A 25,856-nucleotide genomic window follows, 5' to 3' on the forward strand; every position below is an offset into this window, starting at 1 on the left:
CTGATCATATTTGCAGTGACTTGTGTAAGCCAAAGATCTGAGGGCACAGAGACCTCCCTCAGTATGCAGATCCCTATGAGAGTTGCTGGGAATTTCATGATGCCCAGTAAGAGGTTGATCAGATGACTAGCAGACTCTTCCACCAACTTTACAGTATTGGTTTTAATTTAATTTTATTAAAAAAGTTAGTAACAGGGCTATTTTTGCAAACCTGAGTTTGGAGAGTGATATTCACTCCAGCTATAGACACGTCCACCATTTGCAGCTTATCCATGGAAGCCTTGGTGAGCCTGCAACCTTGGACTAAACGTTCAGGTCTTAGACACTCCTTACTCTGCACTCCCTCTGTTGGAGCAATGATCACATTATGTTTAATGGCTGAGATTATGCTCATCTCCCCAGTCCCAGGGTCTAGCGTGCCTGTCATACAATAGCCACTCTGGAAATTGCAATGTCTGCCTCCACAGTGTCTGGTCACACCACTCACATTTCTCCTCTTACAGCAGCAGGGGTGTCTGGGTCTCATACAAGACAATTATATTTTAGAACATCATTTGGAGGTTTTTTTTCCCTCAACACTCCAGATGTTTTTCATTTGATCCTACTATATATTAAAATCAATTGTTTCTTCATCATATTTCTTCTGAGTCTAGCATTAAATACTGTGCCAATCAAAACACTATAGAACCAACTCCCACCTTCAATGGCCTAATTTTGAAATTACAATCCCAGGGATATGTTCGAACATTTAGTGTCGACCTTTTTCTCCTGCTGTTCCTCACAGGCTATTACACTAATGAGCTTTATTATCTGTTCTATAACCATCACTAGTTACACAACTCCGTGGTCATTGCATAAGAAAAACATCATAATAGGAGAACAAGGTAAACTTAATAACATATTCTTTGTTCTCCTGGTATATGTAAGATAATGGGCAATTTTATTTCGTTTATTGACAACATAAAGAGTTTGATGTGATCCGAGCCCTCTCTGAGGCAGATAACTACACGCTGGAGAGAACTTGCTCCCCACCAGGAGAAATATTCAGAAATGGTGGCTGGGAAACAGAGACTGGACAAACCAGGCATTCTTACATATGTTGTCTCACTTTGACCTCCCAGAGGCACTCAACACAACCCTGTGAGGCAGGTGGTGTTACCCTCTTGATAAAAGCGGGAAAGAGGCTTTATCAGTGTGAAAATGACTTGTCCAAAAACATCTGAAATGTCAGGGTTGGGTGTCAAAGAGAGCTGTGTAATCGTTACTCAGAGTCTTAAATGTCCAACGTCACAGACATCTCTGTCATTACAACTCCTTCTTATCTTTCATCATTCAAGAAATATGCCACCTCCTCCAAGAAGACTTCTGTGACTGTCCTAACAGCCCAGAGTGATTTTAGTCTGCAGCAAACAGTTTGGCTTTGGAAGTTAATTTTTCTTTACCCATCTGTCCTCTTTCTAGGAGAAGTTGTCCTTAATCTTTCAGTTTGAAATAAATCTCCCTTCTTTGGAAAATTGTGTTAGGCCATTCTCGCATTGCTATAAAGAAATACCTGAGACGAGGTAATTTATTTTTTTAACAAAAGGCTTAATTGGCTCACAGTTCTGTAGGTTTTACAGGAAGCACTGTGCTGGCATCTGCTTAGCTTCTGGGGAGGCCTCAGGAAGCTTGCAATCATGGAGGAAGATGAAGTGGGAGCAGGCACCTCACACTGCTTCTGGGAGGGTGGCCACAGCTACACCCAGAGAGCTCCTACCCCGCCAACTCAGAAGGGGCAGGGTTCCTGCTTGTTCCGACTCCCACCTTCTCCGTGGAGCAGGAGGCCCAGGTCTGCAACCACAACTGCACCTAAGAAAGCAGATCCTGCCTGCTCCAGGTCCCCCCCAAGAGCACAGGGGAGCTTGGATTCGCAGCTGCAGTTTGGGTGGCTACAGCTCCTCCCAAGAAGGTGGGACTCCTGCCTTTCTACTGAGCAGGAGGCCTGGGTCTGCAGCCATGGTTTGGGTAGCTGCCACAGCACACAGGGAGCTCCACGGAGTGTGCAGCCCCAGCCACACCTCCCTGCTGCAGACACTGCCATCACAGGTATTAAGTTATACAATCCTCCTACCAGCTATATGAAGAAAATACTCATTCCCATTTTACAGGTGAGAGAATGGAGGCACGGAAAGGTTAAGTTTGTCCAAAGTGACACAAGCAAGCATATCTTCTTCAATTATTAGAGTTGGGATTCAAACCTAGGCTATCTGCCTTTTAACAAATATTGTTGAAAGTATGGGTCACAGATACTATAAATTTAAACCTGGGAATACTATACTCTGTAGAGTAAACCAAGTAGCCTACAATAAATCCAAATTAATTACTGTGACGCTAAACTCACAGCATTTCTAATGGAAAAGAAAGGAAGGAATACTTACTAAGCACGTATTTTATAACTGAAAAATAAATGTTACTTCAGGTACTGATATTCATAACAAAGAAGTTATTGTCACCATATTACATAAGAGGGAATAGAGGTTAGAAAGATTAGAAGATGTGCCAGCTGCCCCTCAGTTCATTAGAGGCAGGACCGTGATTTGAACACATGGCTCACATGAGTTTTGTGTCTAGCATCTTAGTGAGAGGTGCACCCTGTCACATGCCACGGAAACTGATACCAGAGTCGTCAGTGTTCTCTTTGCAAAACAGTCAGTGCAAACATTGGTTGCTTCCTACCAGGAGCTCTCATTACAAAAGTCACTAAATCAATCTAAAAGAATATTTTTGGCATCGAAAGAGTTTTCTATTTTTATCGCAATTTACCAGTTTACTATGGTTCATATTATTGTGTGGTGCTTTGCAGTATTTAAGGACAATTTTTGGCTCCCTCTTAATTTTCCTGGGCTTCTCTCCTTCTTTTCCTATTGCTGAGAAACAGGTTGGGTTTGCAGAAATGATAGTGTGTAATTTTTTTCCCTTGGTAAGTTGCTGGAAAGCCCACATTCACTGTATGCATTGTCTCCTCTTTGTGATCAGTCCTTCTGCTCTGTTAATAATTAGAAAGATAGTGTCCCTGTCTTCCCTTTGCTTAGAAAAATTATAGAAGCATCTCTTCATCTTTTCCCCATTTTCCTTTCTTGCCAGCAAAGTATTCTGCGCTGATCAAAGGTATTTTATTCAAGTGTCAAAAGTGCTTCTAGGGGTGCTACACTCCAGAAAATTCAATGTTGCACAAACACAATGTATGTATAATTTATGGATAAACAGAAAGAACTTGGCAGGTGCTTTTGATGAATACTGTGACAGTTGTAAACGCTCCCAGTTCAGGTTTTTATGGATTTAAAGGCCAGATTTTAGTGACCAGGTGCCTGAAAAAAGTGATGCTGTTTCTCCTTCTAATTCTGGCATAAAATCATAGCAATGGCAAATGTTATTATATGAACAACAATCACCACAAAAATAAAGTAGAACTATTCCTATGAGCTCCACTTCTATTGACTTGGAGGTTCACTTTCTTTTTCTTTCTCTTTTTTTTTTTTTTCCGAAAGTAATTTGTTTGCACCTGTCACCTTTCAGCTCTTTGAATAAAATGCTTTGTGTGAGAAGCCTTCAGAGGGATAGTCCTATGCCATAACTGAATATAAAAGAAATGCATTTTAGTTCAGTGTTACCTTTAGTTCAAAAAAACCATTTAAAAGCTTTATGAAAATTATAGTCCACATCAAGATCATAAGCCTGAATCACCTCCTACCCTCATACACACACACTTTCATGTAGACAGAATGAAATATGTAACAAAGAATATGAACTACCCAGCAGCAAAACAGTGCAGTGTCTCAACATCTGGATATCTTCTTTTTTTTTTTTTGCTATTGTTGCTGTTTTCAGCTTTCTCCCTGAAAATGTGATTTTGCTGCTGCAGAGTGTATATCTAATGAAATTAGTGCAATCATTTGCAGGGGTAAGTAGTTAATTCTTAGCAACTGATAAAGACCAAATCCTTTATCCCTAATATTGTTTGGCTCTGTGTCCCCACCCAAATTTCATCTCAAATTGTAATCCCCATGCGTAGAGGGAGGGACCTTGTAGGAGGTGATTGGATAGTGGGGGCAGTTGCCCCCATGCTGCTCTACTGAGAGTGAGTGAGTTCACACTAGATCTAATGGTTTTAAGGAGTTTGGCAGTTCCCCCCTTGCTCTCTTTCCCTCCCGCCACCGTGTAAGTGATGCCTTGCTTCCTCTTCGCCTTCTGCCATGATTGTAAGTTTCCTGAGGCCTCCCCAGTCATTTGGAACTGTGAGTCAATTAAACTTCTTTACTTTGTAAATTACCCAGTCTCAGGTAGTTCTTTATAGCAGTGTGAAAATGGACCAATACAACCCTACTATGCAGAATTTCTTAAAATAAATGTAGTTAGGTCTCCATTAGGTGCTTAAATTACTTCCATCATATCTCCATCATGTAGTGCCTGGCCAGCTCAGGATAGAGACTCACTATGTTTTAAGGCCACCCTTTAGAGACACTTCTCTTATTTTGAGTCAATTTTATTTCTCGATATTGTATCCACCACCCTTCCATTCATTCATCCATTGATCCAAGCTTATTTCCTGAGAATCTGAAAAATAAGTCAGACACCACCTGTGCATGAAATGCCTTCTTATATTGGAGGAAATCTCTTGCAGGCTATCTGAATTTTCACTTTTCCAGTGTACGCACTGAGTTGTTTCTACCATATTTATTTTGAGACCTAGCTCAGAGCCAGTCCTTTTTCTCCAATCACCATAGAATTCTGAATGTGCCCCTAGCATCTCTCTTCTTCCAATACCTCTGATACACCTACATTCACAGTCTGGATCTGTTAAGAATGCTTCCAGCTGCAAGGATAAAAGTCCAACAAGCATTGCTTTAAGCCTAGTGTATATTTATTTAGTTAACAAACATGATAGAGGTAGGCAGGCTTAAGGTTATTGTGGCAACATAACGTTACCATCCATAACCAAGGTTGTCCCAGCTTTCTTCTTTGCTTTTCATGGCTTGTGAAGTTTGTCTTACTTCTCTTAACCTTATTATTTCAAAATGAATCTACGTAATTCCAGATATCATAGCCTCCATCAAGTGAAAAGCGAAGAAAGGAGTGATGCCAGATTTCTGTCTTCTTATTTCAGTCCTTGTATAAGGAATCACAAGGCTATCTGAAGATTTTAAATTGTCCCCCAGTCACTTCCGGCTGTAGGGTAGGAATCATAAACTGGGGATATTGCTAACCATGAAAACTAGTTAGCAAGGAGGAAAGTGGCATTAGTGACTGAGCAAAGGCAGGAATGAACTTGAATGAATAAGCAAATGAATGAAGGAGTCAATCTTGGCTTGAGTCCCTGTACTGTCATTTATATTCACCTTGAGCAAGACACCTCAGAAAAAGGACCTGAAAGAGAATAAGCTCTGTAGATGTGGCCTCCCTAGGACAGAGCAAAGTAGGATTGACACCTTTTTGGTCCCGACACCATTCTTCTGTGAGAACAAACAAAAATGTGCTAACTTTTGGGCCATTGACTTTACTTTTGGATGTCGTGTACTTATTACAGAGCAAATACCCATATGTTTTAATCTGTATTTCTGTCAAGTCCCATCCAATTGTTGACTTTGTCTTGACTTGATTTCATCTGGTCATTTCATCAAGCTTCATTCAGCTTCATCACATACCTATAGGGAAACAGCACGTCTCATGTGTCTTCATTCAACAAATTCACAGCAATGTGGTTGAGGAAAGAGCTTCAAGATCCCCTAGATACTTACACCATAGACCAGTCTTATCCAGGAGGGATATGTTTCCAGACCCCTACCAAATACCTGAAACTTCAGATAATACCAAACCCTATTTATACTGTTTCTTCCTATGCATACATATCTATGGTAAAGCTTAATTTATAAATTAGACACAGTAAGAATTAACAACAATAACTAATAAAATACAACAATTATAACAACATACTGTAATAAAAGTTATCAGGGCCAGGCATACTATGGTTAGGACTTCAAGATTTGAATTCTGTGAGCCAAAAATTCAGCCCATCACTTCTCCTGTGTAACATGGTCCATTAAGGATGTCATATGGGGAGAGAATCAGGGTGCAGTGGAGAGCGATGTAAGTCACGAAGTTGAGAGACCCGAGTTCAAATGCCAGTTCTGGCCTTTATCAGCAGCATGACCTTGACAACCACTGCGGGCCTCAGTGTCACCTCATGTAAAATGAGATCATAGAAATACCTTACTATGTGACCATAGTAAGAAAGAAGTGAGATGACACAAGTAAGGTTCTCAAAACAGTGTCTACCACTGAGTAAATATTACATTAAAATTTGCTTTTCTTTCTGCTTTTACATTGTGACCAAATGTACAAATCCTATTTGTTTTTCTATTTACTCCATATAATTGATTTTCTCCAAAAATATTTCCAAATGCCTTGTTGAATTAAAAAAATACTTTTCCTTCCCACACATCTCTGATCTATCTCAACCATTAGCTCCACCAAAGATAGCAATTGTTTTCTTAGAAATAATTCATTCTTCAAGAATCCATTCGGAATGATCCTCTCTACATGTTTCCAAATCAGTTCTATATTTATTTAGCCCAAAAGTCTTTTTTACTGTTACTTCTCATTTACCTTGGTTTGTGATTCTAGAAACCCATCTATTTTCTCCCTCTCAACGACAGTCCACGATGTGCATGTGTGAACACACACGCATACACATACTTTTTCAATTCACAAGGGCTTTATTTTCTGTTTCACTGTCTTAAGATGGTCCCATTTTCTATGTTCTCACACGATGCCTCCATGGAGTCAACAATACAATTTCCAAAGTGAGTTCTGCTCATGAAAAAAACCAGTGATTTTTAAGCATTAGTAGACACAGGACACTTTACAGAAAATGCTCTCTGATGTTTGACTTTACCAAGATGACACAGCTGGTAAGTGCCAGAAATACAATCTGACCCCACAGATGGTTTTTAAATATACACATTATTTTCCCAGCGTTGTGTAGAACCTGAAGAAAATAAATTTTGTTCAGACCTACTGTGTTCAAGAAAATTGTAGCAGATTATTCCATAATAACCTTGGATTATCTTGTTTGTGTGTTTCGCAAAAGTCCCAGTGGTTGTGGGTGTGCAAGCAGGGACTGAAGTGAGATTGGCATCTCTGCTAATGACTTAGGCTTGAGAATAAGATCAGTTCAATTTGGGAGAGGCGAGACTTATTTAATTTATTTATAAATACTTTATTTACATTGCTTGAGAATATGACTTGGCCAGTTTTAATCTTAATCTGATTTTTATGTAGGTTGACAAAGGGGAAAAAAATAAAAATCATTAGGCAGCTTCTCTAAGCTTCCAGTTTCACAGCAACATAAAGTCACAGCTGACTGCCAGGCCCACACATTGCAGGGATTACAGGGTGTGACGGCAAAGTGGCTCTTTGAGAAATGAGATGCTGCATATTTCATTTTTTTTAATATTGCCATCCTGCCAGGAATTGCTATAAAAATGTCCCAAGTTCTGAAATGGGAGGGGGTGGATTTTCCAAACAGCTGCCAAGTGATGTGGAAGTCCCTGAGCTTGTACATTGCCCATTTGGGCTGTTGGCACAGCAATGAAGCATCAACCAAAGTATTTATTAAGGGCCCAGCTGTCCTGGCTGCCACACAGATGCTCTGCAAACAGCCAGAAATAGGAGCAGCCGTGCTCTCAAGGATTGGATTGATAGGGGCTGACAGTTTCAGGCCAAGAGTCCAGGTATGTCATTGTAGTCATGGGCAGTACAGTGTGGCTTAAAGAATTCATTATTTTCCCTTCATTTTTTAAAATGGGGTCTCACTATGTTGCCCAGGCTGAGCGCAATAGCTATTCATAAACGTAATCATAGCACACTGCAACCTCAAACTCCTGGCCATAAGCAATGCTCCTGCCTCAGCCTCCTGAGTAGCTAGGACTACATATGGGCCCACCACATCAAATTTCCCCTTTCAATCTTAAATGCCCCTCATGTGATAGGCAGGACAAGAGGCATTATCTTTCTTTTACATGAGAGTTTATGTAGACTGTCCAAAGCTCCGTATCTTGATAATAGCAATGAGGAATCAAACTGAGATCTTAGGAATACACAATTTTGTGCTCCTTGTAATCTATCCAAGTGGCTTCTCCAAATACACTGACATTAAAGCTTTTACAGAAGCATTTATCTGAGATGCAAATCACAAAATAGTAGGATTTTAAATTAGAAAGGGACTTAACATTCTGAATTCATCATTTTTTTTTTTATAAAGGACTTGAGCTTTCTGACTTGTCCCTTGCAGTACGTTGGGCTTAGAACCTAAGAGGTCTGACAGAGCCAATGCACTTTATTTGCATTTGAATTGGGAATTTCGTGGGACTAGATCTCTCATTTATTATTTTTTCTTCCTGGTCAAAGTTTTTCTTGCGACTCTTGATTCGTTTTAGGCAGACTTAAGCATTGATTGCCCTCTGACACAGGAAAACCCTCTAGGTGAGTGGGAAGAATATAGAATTTTCTTTAACATTGGAAACACAAAGGGAGAGAAAATGTAGTAAGCCTGAAGTTTTCATCTTTAAAGTATTGGCTTGATTTTTCCAAACCTTGGAAAGTTAGTCCAAGAAAAAAAATAATAGTTTGAACAGAGTAAGCCCCCTTCATAAAGCAGAGCCATGAATGAATCAAAACCACACAACTTTCTAAACCTAACTGAAGTAGGAGAGAAGAATATCAAAGGGATAGGCATGCCAGAAAACTGAAATTCAGTTTGGGGTGCAAGGTGTAAAACTCTGGAACAACAAAAATTAGATCCACAGAGCATTGATACATGATGAATTGAAATTGTTTTTTTTCGGTCATCCTCCATGAAAATGAACTGAACTGAGATTAAAAAGTCCAAGAAACATCCGTCTCCAGCTTCTTTACTTACAAAAAGATTAAGAAAGTCACACACCCACATACAGACACACGTACCTAGGTTAATTTATTTAGAACAGACCAGCAGGATACATGAAATGATGTTCTCATTTTAATCAATAAATCAGCATTTATTTATTATAGATCACAATAATAATAATATAGTATGATTAATAAGACATAGTTCCCTACCTTCAAGGAACTCTGAATATAGCTAGCAAAATAAGGGCATAAGTAATCAATATACAGTACAGAAAACGTTGTAGATTTACTTGAAAAGTATCATGGGGGATGAAGAGTCAGTTCTGCAATAGCTGGTAAGGGATGCTCATCAGGGAAGACTTGGTAGGTGATATGGTCTGACTCTATGTCCCTACCCAAATCTCATCTTGAATTATAAATCAAATTGTAATCCTCACGTGTGGGGGAAGGACCTTGTGGGAGGTGATTAGATCATGCGAGCAGTTTTCCCATGCTGTCCTCATAATAGTGAGTGAGTTCTCATGGGATCTGATGGTTTTATAAAAGGCTTTTCCCCCTTCCTTTGTCACTTCTCTCTCCTGCTGCCATGTGAAGAAGGACATGTTTTCTTCCTCTTCCACCATGACTGTTAGTTTCCTGAGGCCTCCCCAGCCATGTGGAACTGTGAGTCAATTAAACCTCTTTGTTTTATAAATTACTCAGTCTCAGATATTTCTTCATAGTAGTCTGAAAATGAATTAATACACTAGGGGAAGTAACATTTAACAAGTAGAAAGATAGGAAATGACACTCCAGAAAGAAGAAATTGTGCAATGACATCACAATGCATTAGAAGCATCAGAAAGCATTGTTCAGTGAATGCTGAGTATTCTGCAACATATGGAGCAAGCTGTAGGAAGGGATAGTTCAAGATGAGTTGGGAGAGAGGGAGTTGGTTTGCACCACATGTTGAAAAGCCTTGGATGCCTGGTGAAGGAGCCCAGGCTTCATCCTGGATGCCACATAGCAGGGGTATGACATGTTTCCATGGTTGTGCTAGAAGATATTGACACCAATAATAGAGGGGAAGATGCTCATGGGAAAAGAAAGTCCAGAGGCAAAATATTCCTTTAGGAGGATATGGCCTTAGCCTAATTAAGACTTAATAAGAGCTTTAACTGGGTATCACAAATTCCAGCCTGCTGACAATGTCATCTCATAGAAATGTTTTATTTGGCTTTCAAAGGGTTAAACAATCAAATATGTTGTCACTCATTGAATGAATACCCCTCAAATTGAAAAAGGCTCCACTTACAGACAGTTTGCATATGTGTGATAGGAAGAAGTCAGAAGGCAAATCAGAATATGATATGCAGAGTCCAAGTACTCGAAATGGAAGGATGAACTTAAAACTAAGAGTCAATAGCAAAAAACTGTCATGCTAAGCATTTGATGATTTGTGATATTGGTATAAATGGTATCTTTTAATTTTTCTTTTCCATATCTTTCTGATATATGAAATGCAATTCATTTTCATACTAGCTTTTTATACAGAGGGTTTGCTAAGTTTATTTATTAATCCTAATAATTGCTTCATAGATTCCTTTGGATATTCCATCTATATAAAATCATGGTGCCTGCACATAATAAGGATTTTATTGCTTCCTTTTCAATGCTAAACAATTTATTTAATTTTCTTTCCTTGTTACATTGGCTAGGAATTCCATTAAAATATTGAATAAAAGTTGTCATTATAAGTATCTTATCTCATTTTTTATTTCAGAGAGAAAATTTTCAACTTTTTTATTGGGTATGTTAAGTATGTTTGCTCTAGATTTATTTACTTATTTGTTTAAAGATACTCTCCACAAGATTGTGTAAATATTTCTTTCCACCCATTTTTAAGGGCTTTAATTATGAAAAAATATGAAGTTTTATCAAATATTGTTCATATCTTTTAAGATAATTATATAATTTTTGTACAATTTTGCTTTTTTGTTTCTAGTTTTTTGATATTAAAATTTTACATTCTTGGAATAATCCTTACTTTACTGTCATGTCATCCTTTTTACATTTTTCAAACTTCAAACTGCTAATGATTTCTGTACAACTTTGTATTTATGTTCATGAGATATTCATCTATAATTTTCTGTTCTTATAATGTCCTCATCAAGCTTTGCTATTAAGGTTTTATTGGCCTTATAAAATGACTTGAAATATTTGTCTTTCTTTTACTCTCTGTTTCTGAAAAAAACAAAACAAAACATTCTTTTGAAACATTATACCAGTTTGCGATGTGTCTGAAAAATAGCTTGTCCTTAAAAGTGGACTTTTCAAAAATATACATAGATATATAGATAGCTTCGTAGACCAATGCAACACACCCACCTAGCAGAAATTAGAGACAACAAAAGGCCTATGTTCAAGACAAAGTAAAGTTGCTGGAAAGCAAAGGGGAGAAAAAAATAACGCACAAATGTATGTACCTCCTTCAAGCTGCTTGGAACCTCCTGTTAAGGAGGCCAGGAAATTTTAGGATGGGAAATAATTTGTGTTTCTTCTACAATTCATAGCTAAAAGTGCTAGAAATAAATATGTCCTTAAGATAATTAATGTCAAGGAAATTATAGATATTAACAATAATAACAATAATTTAGTCCATTGAGTCATGTTAGCCAATTTTCTGGATTGAATATAGCATATGATTTTTATCAAATTTCTAAAGTTAGCACAACATTAAAATGCCAATGACAGGCAATGTTGTCAAAGTTTTGCTGAAATCAATATGTTCAGATATTACTGGTGATATAAATTGTCAAAACTGTTTTGGAAAGAAACATGGAAGTTAATTATTAAGAACAATATATACAGTCGTAACATTTGAAGTAGACATTTCGCTTCTGAGAATTTAAATGAAGAAAATTATCCTAAAGCCAAAAGCACTGTATATTTAAAAGTGTTCATTGAAGCACCATTCACAAGAGGCAAAAAATATGGAAATATTATTCAATAGGACAATTATGAATGAGTTGTCACACATTTCACAACTGGAAGATAAAACAATAGCATAACTATTGAGACATGAAAAGTTTAACTGATATGATGTTTATGAATACAAACACACATGTAAATTATTTTTCCTGCTATGTGAAAATTATGTGTGTGGAGGAGTAAAAATTGGGAGAGAACAAAGACAAATAAACGCTATATAATGTGTTTGGGGGGTAAAATTTTTCTCATATTTAGACTTGCATTAATGATTCTATAAGTATGTTTATGTAAAAAACAGCATATAAGATGGCTATAATTGATTGAAATACTATATTATGCTAAGCACTGTGCATGCTTTATCTTCTTTAATTCTCACAACAGCCTATAAGGGAAATACTACTAAGATTCATCTTTTCATTGAATAATTATTTTTATTTTCAAATTAATACAGTACATACTTTCAAAAGATCAAGTGTTATGACTATGGCTATCAAGCATAGAAGCAATCTCATGTCTCTTCCACACCAATGCTTTTTCATATTTTTGTTATGAATCCCTAATTTTATAAATCAGATAATACTACCATTTTTAAATTTCAGCTTTAGATATTATTCATTTATTTTTTTTTTAAATTTATTTATTATTATTATACTTTAAGTTGTAGGGTACATGTGCATAACATGCAGGTTTGTTACATATGTACACTTGTGCCATGTTGGTGTGCTGCACCCATCAACTCATCATTTACATCAGGTATAACTCCCAATGCAATCCCTCCCCCTCCCCCCTCCCCATGATAGGCCCCTGTGTGTGATGTTCCCCTTCCTGAGTCCAAGTGATCTCATTGTTCAGTTCCCACCTATGAGTGAGAACATGCGGTGTTTGGTTTTCTGTTCTTGTGATAGTTTGCTAAGAATGGTGGTTTCCAGCTGCATCCATGTCCCTACAAAGGACGCAAACTCATCCTTTTTGATGGCTGCATAGTATTCCATGGTGTATATGTGCCACATTTTCTTAATCCAATCTGTCACTGATGGACATTTGGGTTGATTCCAAGTCTTTGCTATTGTGAATAGTGCCGCAATAAACATACGTGTGCATGTGTCTTTATAGCAGCATAATTTATAATCCTTTGGGTATATACCCAGTAATGGGATGGCTGGGTCATATGGGACATCTAGTTCTAGATCCTTGAGGAATCGCCATACTGTTTTCCATAATGGTTGAACTAGTTTACAATCCCACCAACAGTGTAAAAGTGTTCCTATTTCTCCACATCCTCTCCAGCACCTGTTGTTTCCTGACTTTTTAATGATTGCCATTCTAACTGGTGTGAGATGGTATCTCATTGTGGTTTTGATTTGCATTTCTCTGATGGCCAGTGATGATGAGCATTTTTTCATGTGTCTGAGCATTTTTTCATGAGTCTGTTCTGTTCCATTGGTCTATATCTCTGTTTTGGTACCAGTACCATCCTGTTTTGGTTACTGTAGCCTTGTAGTATAGTTTGAAGTCAGGTAGCGTGATGTCTCCAGCTTTGTTCTTTTGACTTAGGATTGTCTTGGAGATGCGGGCTCTTTTTTGGTTCCATATGAACTTTGAAGCAGTTTTTTCCAATTCTGTGAAGAAACTCATTGGTAGCTTGATGGGGATGGCATTGAATCTATAAATTACCTTGGGCAGTATGGCCATTTTCACGATATTGATTCTTCCTATCCATGAGCATGGTATGTTCTTCCATTTGTTTGTGTCCTCTTTTATTTCACTGAGCAGTGGTTTGTAGTTCTCCTTGAAGAGGTCCTTTACATCCCTTGTAAGTTGGATTCCTAGGTATTTGATTCTCTTTGAAGCAATTGTGAATGGAAGTTCATTCCTGATTTGGCTCTCTGTTTGTCTGTTACTGGTGTATAAGAATACTTGTGATTTTTGCACATTAATTTTGTATCCTGAGACTTTGCTGAAGTTGCTTATCAGCTTAAGGAGATTTTGGGCTGAGACGATGGGGTTTTCTAAATATACAATCATGTCATCTGCAAAGAGGGACAGTTTGACTTCTTCTTTTCCTAACTGAATACCCTTGATTTCTTTCTCTTGCCTAATTGCCCTAGCCAGAACTTCCAACACTATGTTGAATAGGAGTGGTGAGAGAGGGCATCCCTGTCTTGTGCCAGTTTTCAAAGGGAATTTTTCCAGTTTTTGCCCATTCAGTATGATATTAGCTGTGGGTTTGTCATAAATAGCTCTTATTATTTTGAGGTACGTTCCATCAATACCGAATTTATTGAGCGTTTTTAGCATGAAGGGCTGTTGAATTTTGTCAAAAGCCTTTTCTGCATCTATTGAGATAATCATGTGGTTCTTGTCTTTGGTTCTGTTTATATGCTGGATTATGTTTATTGATTTGCGAATGTTGAACCAGCCTTGCATCCCAGGGATGAAGCCCACTTGATCATGGTGGATAAGCTTTTTGATGTGTTGCTGAATCCGGTTTGCCAGTATTTTATTGAGGATTTTTGCATCGATGTTCATCAGGGATATTGGTCTAAAATTCTCTTTTTTTGTTGTGTCTCTGCCAGGCTTTGGTATCAGGATGATGTTGGCCTCATAAAATGAGTTAGGGAGGATTCCCTCTTTTTCTATTGATTGGAATAGTTTCAGAAGGAATGGTACCAGCTCCTCCTTGTACCTCTGGTAGAATTCAGCTGTGAATCCATCTGGTCCTGGACTTTTTTTGGTTGGTAGGCTCTTAATTATTGCCTCAATTTCAGAGCCTGCTATTGGTCTATTCAGGGATTCAACTTCTTCCTGGTTTAGTCTTGGAAGAGTGTAAGTGTCCAGGAAATTATCCATTTCTTCTAGATTTTCCAGTTTATTTGCGTAGAGGTGTTTATAGTATTCTCTGATGGTAGTTTGTGTTTCTGTGGGGTCGGTGGTGATATCCCCTTTATCATTTTTAATTGCGTCGAGTTGATTCTTCTCTCTTTTCTTCTTTATTAGTCTTGCTAGTGGTCTGTCAATTTTGTTGATATTTTCAAAAAACCAACTCCTGGATTCATTGATTTTTTGGAGAGTTTTTTGTGTCTCTATCTCCTTCAGTTCTGCTCTGATCTTAGTTATTTCTAGCCTTCTGCTAGCTTTCGAATGTGTTTGCTCTTGCTTCTCTAGTTCTTTTAATTGTGATGTTAGAGTGTCAATTTTAGATCTTTCCTGCTTTCTCTTGTGGGCATTTAGTGCTATAAATTTCCCTCTACACACTGCTTTAAATGTGTCCCAGAGATTCTGGTATGTTGTATCTTTGTTCTCATTGGTTTCAAAGAACATCTTTATTTCTGCCTTCATTTCATTATGTACCCAGTAGTCATTCAGGAGCAGGTTGTTCAGTTTCCATGTAGTTGAGCGGTTTTGATTGAGTTTCTTAGTCCTGAGTTCTAGTTTGATTGCACTGTGGTCTGAGAGACAGTTTGTTATAATTTCTGTTCTTGTACATTTGCTGAGGAGTGCTTTACTTCCAATTACGTGGTCGATTTTGGAGTAAGTACGATGTGGTGCTGAGAAGAATGTATATTCTGTTGATTTGGGGTGGAGAGTTCTATAGATGTCTATTAGGTCTGCTTGCTGCAGAGATGAGTTCAATTCCTGGATATCCTTGTTAACTTTCTGTCTCGTTGATCTGTCTAATGTTGATAGTGGAGTGTTGAAGTCTCCCATTATTATTGTATGGGAGTCTAAGTCTCTTTGTAAGTCTCTAAGGACTTGCTTGATGAATCTGGGTGCTCCTGTATTGGGTGCATATATATTTAGGATAGTTAGCTCTTCCTGTTGAATTGATCCCTTTACCATTATGTAATGGCCTTCTTTGTCTCTTTTGATCTTTGATGGTTTAAAGTCTGTTTTATCAGAGACTAGTGTTGCAACCCCCGCTTTTTTTTGTTCTCCATTTGCTTGGTAAATCTTCCTCCATCCCTTTATTTTGAGCCTATGTATGTCTCTGCGTGTGAGATGGGTCTCCTGAATACAGCAGACTGATGGGTCTTGACTCTTTATCCAGTTTGCCAGTCTGTGTCTTTTAATTGGAGCATTTAGTCCATTTACATTTAAGGTTAAGATTGTTATGTGTGAACTTGATCCTGCCATTATGATATTAACTGGTTATTTTGCTCATTAGTTGATGCAGTTTCTTCCTAGCCTCGATGGTCTTTACATTTTGGCATGTTTTTGCAATGGCTGGAACTGGTTGTTCCTTTCCATGTTGAGTGCTTCCTTCAGGGTCTCTTGTAAGGCAGGCCTAGTGGTAACAAAATCTCTAAGCATTTGCTTATCTGTAAAGGATTTTATTTCTCCTTCACTTATGAAACTTAGTTTGGCTGGATATGAAATTCTGGGTTTAAAATTCTTTTCTTTAAGAATGTTGAATATTGGCCCCCACTCTCTTCTGGCTTGGAGAGTTTCTGCCGAGAGATCTGCTGTTAGTCTGATGGGCTTCCCTTTGTGGGTAACCCGACCTTTCTCTCTGGCTGCCCTTAAGATTTTTTCCTTCATTTCAACTTTGGTGAATCTGGCAATTATGTGTCTTGGAGTTGCTCTTCTCGAGGAGTATCTTTGTGGCATTCTCTGTATTTCCTGGATTTGAATGTTGGCCTGCCCTACTAGGTTGGGGAAGTTCTCCTGGATGATATCCTGAAGAGTGTTTTCCAACTTGGTTCCATTTTCCCCCTCACTTTCAGGCACCCCAATCAGACGTAGATTTGGTCTTTTTACATAATCCCATACTTCTTGCAGGCTTTGTTCATTTCTTTTTCTTCTTTTTTCTTTTGGTTTCTCTTCTCGCTTCATTTCATTCATTTGATCCTCAATCGCAGATACTCTTTCTTCCAGTTGATCGAGTCAGTTACTGAAGCTTGTGCATTTGTCACGTATTTCTCGTGTCATGGTTTTCATCTCTTTCATTTCATTTATGACCTTCTCTGCATTAATTACTCTAGCCATCAATTCTTCCACTTTTTTTTTTTTCAAGATTTTTAGTTTCTTTGCGCTGGGTACGTAATTCCTCCTTTAGCTCTGAGAAATTTGATGGACTGAAGCCTTCTTCTCTCATCTCGTCAAAGTCATTCTCCGTCCAGCTTTGATCCGTTGCTGGCGATGAGCTGCGCTCCTTTGCCGGGGGACATGCGCTCTTATTTTTTGAATTTCCAGCTTTTCTGCCCTGCTTTTTCCCCATCTTTGTGGTTTTATCTGCCTCTGGTCTTTGATGATGGTGATGTTCTGATGGGGTTTTGGTGTAGGTGTCCTTCCTGTTTATTGATAGTTTTCCTTCTAACAGTCAGGACCCTCAGCTGTAGGTCTGTTGGAGATTGCTTGAGGTCCACTCCAGACCCTGTTTGCCTGGGTATCAGCAGCAGAGGCTGCAGAAGATAGAATATTTCTGAACAGCGAGTGTACCTGTCTGATTCTTGCTTTGGAAGCTTCCTCTCAGGGGTGTACTCCACCCTGTGAGGTGTGGGGTGTCAGACTGCCCCTAGTGGGGGATGTCTCCCAGTTAGGCTACTCAGGGGTCAGGGACCCACTTGAGCAGGGAGTCTGTCCCTTCTCAGATCTCAACCTCCGTGTTGGGAGATCCACTGCTCTCTTCAAAGCTGTCAGACAGAGTCGTTTGCGTCTGCAGAGGTTTCGGCTGTGTTTGTTATTGCCCTGTCCCCAGAGGTGGAGTCTACAGAGACAGGCAGGTTTCCTTGAGCTACTGTGAGCTCCACCCAGTTCGAGCTTCCCAGCAGCTTTGTTCACCTACTTAAGCCTCAGCAATGGCGGGCGCCCCTCCCCCAGCCTCGCTGCTGCCTTGCCGGTAGATCACAGACTGCTGTGCTAGCAATGAGGGAGGCTCCGTGGGTGTGGGACCCTCCCAGCCAGGTGTGGGATATGATCTCCTGGTGTGCCTGTTTGCTTAAAGCGCAGTATTGGGGTGGGAGTTACCCGATTTTCCAGGTGTTGTGTGTCTCAGTTCCCCTGGCTAGGAAAAGGGATTCCCTTCCCCCTTGCGCTTCCCAGGTGAGGCAATGCCTTGCCCTGCTTCAGCTCTCGCTGGTCGTGCTGCAGCAGCTGACCAGCACCGATCGTCCGGCACTCCCCAGTGAGATCAACCCAGTACCTCAGTTGAAAATGCAGAAATCACCGGTCTTCTGTGTCACTCGTGCTGGGAGTTGGAGACTGGAGCTGTTCCTATTCGGCCATCTTGCTCCGCCCTCGATATTATTCATTTATTAAAATGTAGCCATTATTTAAAAATGATTCTTGAAAGAAATGCATAAAATTGACAAGCCCTTGGAATCATCAAGAAAAAAAGAGAGAAAACATAAATTACTGATACAGGAATGAAAAAGGGGAAATCATATATATTCCATAGATATTAAAATTGTAATAAGACAATATCATACACAATTGTATAAAAATATACTTGAATATCTTCAGAAATGGGATAAATTTATAAAAACATTATTAAAACAGGGAAAAAGCTAGTATTTAATAAATATCAATAGCATTATATCTATTAAGAAATTTAATTTGTAATTAAAAACCTCTTATAAGGAAAACTTGAGGCCTGGGTGATTGTGTTGATGGATTCTTTTAAGCCTTTTTGGAAGATACAATGCCAAACTTCCCCACTTCCAGTTCTGTTTTTGTTCATATTTTTCCTTTTCTTTTCTTAACGAATTCCCTGCATTCTCATCTTCATCTCAGCATTTGTTTCTGGAGAACACAACCTGAAATATCCACCAAAATAGATGTATAACAATTTTCACAGTGGCTATATTTATGATAGTTAAAAACCAGAATTCATTCAAATTTCTATCAAAAGGAGAATGAAGTAAGTTGTATTATATCTAGACAATGGAATACTACATAGCAATTTAAAAAAAGGTATTGATACATGTGACAATCTGGATGAGTCTCAAAAACTGTTCATTACACCAAAGATATCAGACCAAATGATACACATTGTTTGACACCATTTATGTGATATTGAAGAATAAGCAAAAACAGTCTATGGATGGCTCACACCTGTAATCCCAGCACTTTGGGAGGCCGAGATGGGTGGATCACGAGGTCAGCAGATTGAAACCATCCTGGTTAACACGGTGAAACCCAGTCTCTACTAAAAATACAAAAAATTAGCCAGGCGTGGTAGCGGGCGCCTGTAGTCCCAGCTACTCGGGAAGTTGAGGCAGGAGAATGGCGTGAACACGGGAGGCGGAGCTTGCAGTGAGCCGAGATTGTGCCATGGCACTCCAGCCTGGGCGACAGAGGCAGACTCCGTTTTAGGAAAAAAAAAAAAAAAAAAAGTCTTTGGAAATAGAAGTCAGAAGAGTGTTGACTTCTGGTGGCTGTGTTTGATCTGGAAGTAGTAAGAGGGGCCTTCTGGCATAACAGATATGCCGAATACCTTGATCTGGGTGGTGGCTGCATAGCTATATATACATATAAAAATGTTCGATCTGCACATTTAATGTGGCTAAATTTTACTGAATGTACATTTTACTTCGTTTTAGACACCGATTCCATAATAAGAAGGATAGAATGCCTGGGAGATGCCACCAGAGATAATGTGCCTGCTCTGTTCTCCTGCGTCTTTAATCCATCTCTTACCTTGTTTTTCCATGGTACAGGGAGACTCATCTGCCTCCACATCTGTAAGCGTCCAGCTGAGTTTGACAGGAGGCTCATCGTCACTAGGCTGGAGAGTAAGACAAAGGGAAAGTCAGAGTGTTCTCACTCTCACCTTCTTCCCCACCTTAGTTAGCACCCCTGGCAGCAGCTGGAGACCCTCAACTCCAGCTCCAGTGGGCAGGGCCATCATGGGCTCAGCTTCCACTGGAGATTTCAGCTCCCGGACGCTGCCCACCTCTGTGACTCCAGATTTGCGCTGGTGCTAATCTGTGGGTTCCTCATCACCCTCTCTTAGGTTCCTTACCTCTTTCATTTTTTGTGTAACTAATTCACTGCATTTAATTCTCTCTGCAATTTCTCTTTTCCTTTTTAGACCACCAAACTGGGGAAAATAGCTATGGGCCATAGCAATCAAAACAAAACACTGCTTATAAAAATAAATGTTCAAAATGCAAAGTGGATAAAAGGAATGGAAATTTGGCCTTCAGATGAAGGGAGATCATCAAAGATGATGCAATATTTAAACTAAGCCTTGAAGTTCACCAACTAGAAAATGATAGGAACTTACTTCAGATGTAGAATCAGTATATGGCACAGAGATCTGAGAATGTATCCTGGTTTCCTGTGGGGGTTGGGAGGAGACAGTATAAGTAATTGTTTTGGTGGATAAAGAATGCATTAAGAAAACCTGTGAGGGATGAGGCTAGAAATGTAGCTCAGGGGCAAACTGTACAGCTACAAGTTGTGAACAATGTACCTCAAAAGCTGACTTCAACCATATGTAGTGGGAGTGTTGAGGTTATAATAAGCAGAGATCATGACATGTTCACATGCCAGAAGGATTTCTCAGGCACAACCAGAGTGAAAATATTTGAGAGAGAAAGGAGGCAGAGAGACCCGTTAGAAATATATGACAAAGCGATGGATGGCCACATGGTTACTTTTTTGAGGGATCTGTTTCAAGATGTTCTTCCAAAACAAGTGAAAGAGCTATTCAGCCTTATTTAGTCTTCTAGTAGCAATGGGCTAGGTAATTGAAATGAATACTCTCCATAAAAACAATAAAGAAAGCTCGAAATTAGAATTTAAAAATTTATCAACAAGAAGAAAGCAAGTGACCCAATTAATAAAAGGGTCAAAAACTTTAACAGACACCTCACCAAAGAAGATATAGAGAAAACAAATAAGCTTATAAACATATGCTCTACATTATATATCATCAGGGAAATGCAAATTAAAGCGATGAGATATCATGGCACGCCTATTAGAATGACCAAAATCTAGAAAACTGACAGCACCAAATTCTGTCAAGAATGTGGAGCACTGGGAATTCTTCATTGCTGGCGGGAATACAAAATGGTAGTCCACTTTAAAGACAGTTTGGCAGATTTTTACAAAACTAAACATATTCTTACCATAAGATCCAAAAATCATACTCCTTTGCACTTATCCCCAAAGAACTGAAAACGTACATTCACACAAAAATCTTCACACAGATGTTTATTGCAGCTTATTTATAGTTGGTCAAACTTGAAAGCAAACAAGATGACCTTCAGTAGGTGAATGAATAGATAAATAAACTGTAGCACATACAGACAATGGAATATTATTCAATATTGAAAAGAAATGAACAAACATGCATGAAAAGATATGGAGGAAAAGTAAATGTATATTGCTTAGTGAAAGAAGTCAATCTGAAGACTTCTCACTGTATGATTACAATGATATGACATTCTGGAAATGTCCAAACTATGGAGAAAGCAAAAAGATGAGTGGTTGCCAAGGGTTAAAGAGGCAGGAGGGATGGATGGACAGAGCAAAGAAAATTATTAGTGCAGTGAAATTGCTCTGTGTGGTTCTCTGGAAGTGGATACATTCATTATACATTTGTCCAAATCCATAGGATGTACAACACCAATAGTGGATCCTCATATAAACTACCATCTTTGAGTGATAATGATGGATCAATGTAAGTTCATCAATTGTAACAAATATTTCACTCTGGTGGGGAATATTGATAATGAGTTAGGCTATCCATATGTGGAGGCTAGGGGTATATGGGAACTCTTCATACTTTTCTGTCAATTTTACTGTAAACCTAAAGCTGCTCTACAAAATAAAGTCTATTAAAAATAATCTTAGGCATCACAAGGCTAAAAAGTTGGTGAGGAATGACCAAGCCAAGTTCAAGCAAAGGTCTAGAACCCAGACATGTGAGCCTAGCACTTGAGTTGCCTTTATCTTGGGCCAAGTTTCTACCCTGGAAGAGGAAAGTCAGAGATGAAGTTGTAATATTGATGACTTGGATGACATGGGAGGACTATAGGGGTGGAGTCCCTGACAGGCCCACATCTACCTGGTGCTGGACTCAGTTGGGCTTTCACTTGGCTATTGCTACAGTGGTATAGCATGCAAATCATCACAAAACTAAGTGCTTAATAGCAATAATGCATTTCTAGCTCAGTTCTACATGTGGTGGTGGCTTCTCTGCCCTTGGCTGAGGTTGCTGGGTTCACATCCAGGACGTAGGTCAACTCCAGCTATGTTTCATACATCTGCCACCCTCCTTCCATCAGCTGCTACCCAAGGTGGGGACCAAGAAGCACCCTCCAAGCACATGTAAAGCGTTCCTTGCTCATGTAAGCCCCCACTTGCATTCTATAAGTCAAAGCAAGTTGCAGGCCAGGCCCAGGTCTGTGTACCCTTAAGGGAAAGGGCAGAGGAATGAAACTTTTCTGGAAAAAATTCCAATCCACCCTAAAACCTAAATGTGAATGATATCAAAATAATACTTTTGGAAGACAATCTTGAGAAATATCTTAACAGATTCGGAGCAGAGAATCCTTTCTTAACCACAATGCAAACAAAAGAGGGATTGATAAGACTAACTGCATTAAAAGAATTTCGATTATTAAAATATATCACTAAAGAATGAAAAAGGTAAGCCACATAAAGAGAAAGCGTTTTTGCAACACACATAACTGAAGAGTTACTTGTTTCTGGAATCTATAAAGGTGTATGATCAGTCAATGAAAGAAGAAAAACGAAAGAGAAGTATTAAGATGTGAATGGACATTTAATTAAAGAGAAACTTCAAATGGCTAATAAAAACATGAAAAGGTGTTCAATCTCATTATTACTCAAGGAAATGCAAATTAAACCAGAGAGAGATATTATGTCACACCAAAATGGCCAAAAGAGAAAGAAAAAACAATATCAACTGTTGGGGAGGAACATTTAACTCACTGAAGAAGAGAGTGTCTATTGGGAAAACCATTTTGGAAAATTCTTGGCCTTATCTAGTGACCTAGCAATCCCATTTCCAAGCACATACCCTAGAAAACTGAGTGCATGTGCACTCAGAAGGTTTGCTTGAAAAAAATTATTGAAATTTTATTATCAAAAATACAGATCAGAAGAAAACATAAATGTCCATTAATAGTTGAACGTATAAACACACTGTACTTATAAAATGGCATTTTACACAGCAAAGAAAATGAATAAACAAAGGCCTATGCAACAGCATACAAGAAACTTGTGAATGTAATGAAAAAAGTCATATTCAAAATTAATACTTGTTAATGAATCTTTTCATAGAATTTTTTTTTCTTTTTTCCTTTTTTTTTTTTTTTTGAGACGGAATCTTGCTCTGTCACTTGGGCTGGAGTGCAATGGCATGATCTTGGCTCACTGCAACCTCCGCTTTCCGGGTTCAAGCGATTCTCCTGCCTCAGCCTTCCTCATAGCTGGGACTACAGGCACACACCACCACACTAAGCTAATTTTTGTATTTTTAGTGGAGACAAGGTTTCACCATGTTGGCAAGGATGGTCTCCATCTCCTGACCTCGTGATCCACCCTCCTCGGCCTCTCAAAGTGATAGGATTACAGGTGTGAGCTACTGCACTCGGCTAGAAAATTTATTAAATGATAATAAAAACAAAAACAAATGGCATTGTTCATTTAAAAGAAGATAAAAGAAGGAGACCCTGGAAGGTGGTTATATGTGCTTTAGCTTTATAATATTTAGAAGGTTCTACATTTATGTTTTGTACACTTCACTGTGTGTTATTTTTTTCTCAATAAGAGCATTAAAAACCAGAAACCTTGGTGCTTGTGTTAGTTTCTTAGGACTGCCATAACAACATCTTACAGACTGAGTGGCTTAAACAATGAAAATTAATTTCTTGCAGTTCTAGAGGCTAGGGGTCTGAGAATCAAGGTGCTGGTTGTGCTGGCTTCTTCCAAGGCCTCCCTCCTTGGTTTGCAGACAGCCACCTTTTCCCCATGTCCTCATGTGACATTTCTTCTGTATATGTCTGTTTCCCAACCTCTTCTTATAAGGGCACCAGTCATCTTAGATTAGGGCCCACCCTAATGACCCTATTTTAATTCAGTTACCTCTTTAAGGATCCTGTCTTCAAACACAGTCACCCTCTGAGGTACTGGAGGTTAGAACTTCAACATATATTTTCCCAACGTATATATTCCCAATGTATTTTGAGAAGACACAGTTCAGCCAAAAATAGTGCCTAAACATGCCTCATAAGAAAAGTCATCACTCCTCTGAACTTGCAACAGCAAGCTCTGCTCGTGATGATGTTTCCCAGGTAGTATCAAGGTGGCTCGCAGTCAAGGCATGTTGACTATATGCCAGGCACTGCTCCGAGGGCTTCACCCCGCATTCACTCATGTGGGTGAAGCCAGCAAAATACGAATATTCCACTAAACCTGCAGCTGGGATTTGCCCAAAAGCAGCAAAAGGAGAATTCCTATAAGAGAGTGCCCCAAACAATCTCAACATGGGGCCGGCTGAGATTCCAAAAAATGAAGCACTAACTGCCAGGGTGATCCATCCAAGGCATTTATTAAAGGAACTTACATACAGAGTGGGTCACAGCAAACCTTGTGATGAACCACGAGAGAAAAGGCATGTTCTATCCAGGTATGTCTGCAGCAAGGGGTCAGTGTATAGCGCGTATATGAGCTATATACACTGGAATTTGCTTGGGGCTGTGGCTAGATTCTTCTAGTGTTTTGGGCAACAACCTAGATACCTGTGAATGTTTCTAGTGTCTGGGAATGTTTAAGACCTTGGGAATGTTTAGTGCCTGAAGAATGTTCAAGGCCCTGGTTTGAGTTCGAGCCTGCTGGGAAGAATTTGCAGCGGGCTATGTCACAGAGAGGCCAAGGCACTCTGATTTTTAGTCAGTACCCGGAAACAAAGTGGGGGAACTGGGGACCCTACAAGGGACTTTCATAATTCCCATTTCACAGATGATGCTACTGATGTGCAGAGATTTTAGTTACACCAAGCAAGGCCACATAGACAGGAATCGTGTAGATGGGACTTGAATGCAAAAGTTTAGACTTCGAAATCTTTCCCTATCCTCTGCACACTGTGCTTAATCTCAAGGTAAAACGCTAGGTGGAAGGAGTAGTTTTAAAGGTGTGTGGGGTGTGTGTGTGTGTGTGTGTGTGTGTGTGTCCACGTGTGTGTGTTTATGGGAGAGGGAGAGAGAGGTGAGAAATTCAGAAACTAGAGTTCTTAGGAGAAACAGAAGAGAGGAATTAGGTAGATGTAGAATCTTTGAGATGCTCTATAGGAAGCCTGGCTATAGTTTATTTGACATAATCCTCTCTTAGTCATATCCTCATGGGACTTGTAAGCGTATCACTTGCTTCACAAACTTTTTCAACAGGGATTTGCATTTCTCTTAATAAGCTTTTCTACTGAGACAGGAAAAGACTGCACAAAACACAAAGTGTTGCACATAATTTCGGATGATCTCAGTGTCTCCAGGGTCAAATTTCAGAGCTCTTCATGTTATTCTTGTCTTTCTAATAATGAAGGGGAAGTAAAAGGAAAGCAAAACAGAGCCTGTCCTGGAGAATGATTCCTTGCAGCCTTGTTAACCTGGAAGACAGACACACACCATTTCTCACCGCTGTGCTCCGTTCACACCATGCGTTATTAACTGACCTTACTGGGCACCTGGGAACACTTTGCAGAAAATCACACATGCTTCCGTATTACATGCAATAATCTCCATGTTCTTGAGGCCCACAAGAGAGTAAGACAATTAGCATACCAGAGATATTAATCTATAACGTGAGCATCCATACATTTTCTTGACAGATTTAATTTTTTAAACCCATATTCTTTTATTTCCTGCTAATTCATGGATTATTTAAACAAAAAAAGTTTCTCTTTGCAATTTTTAAACAAAATGATCAACAGAGACATTACTAATATGCCCAGTTTAATGCAGCATTTTTACGGGAGAATGTTCTGCCCTTCG

Source organism: Macaca nemestrina, chromosome 3 (assembly GCF_043159975.1).
Source record: "Macaca nemestrina isolate mMacNem1 chromosome 3, mMacNem.hap1, whole genome shotgun sequence".
NCBI classification, from domain to species: domain Eukaryota; kingdom Metazoa; phylum Chordata; class Mammalia; order Primates; family Cercopithecidae; genus Macaca; species Macaca nemestrina.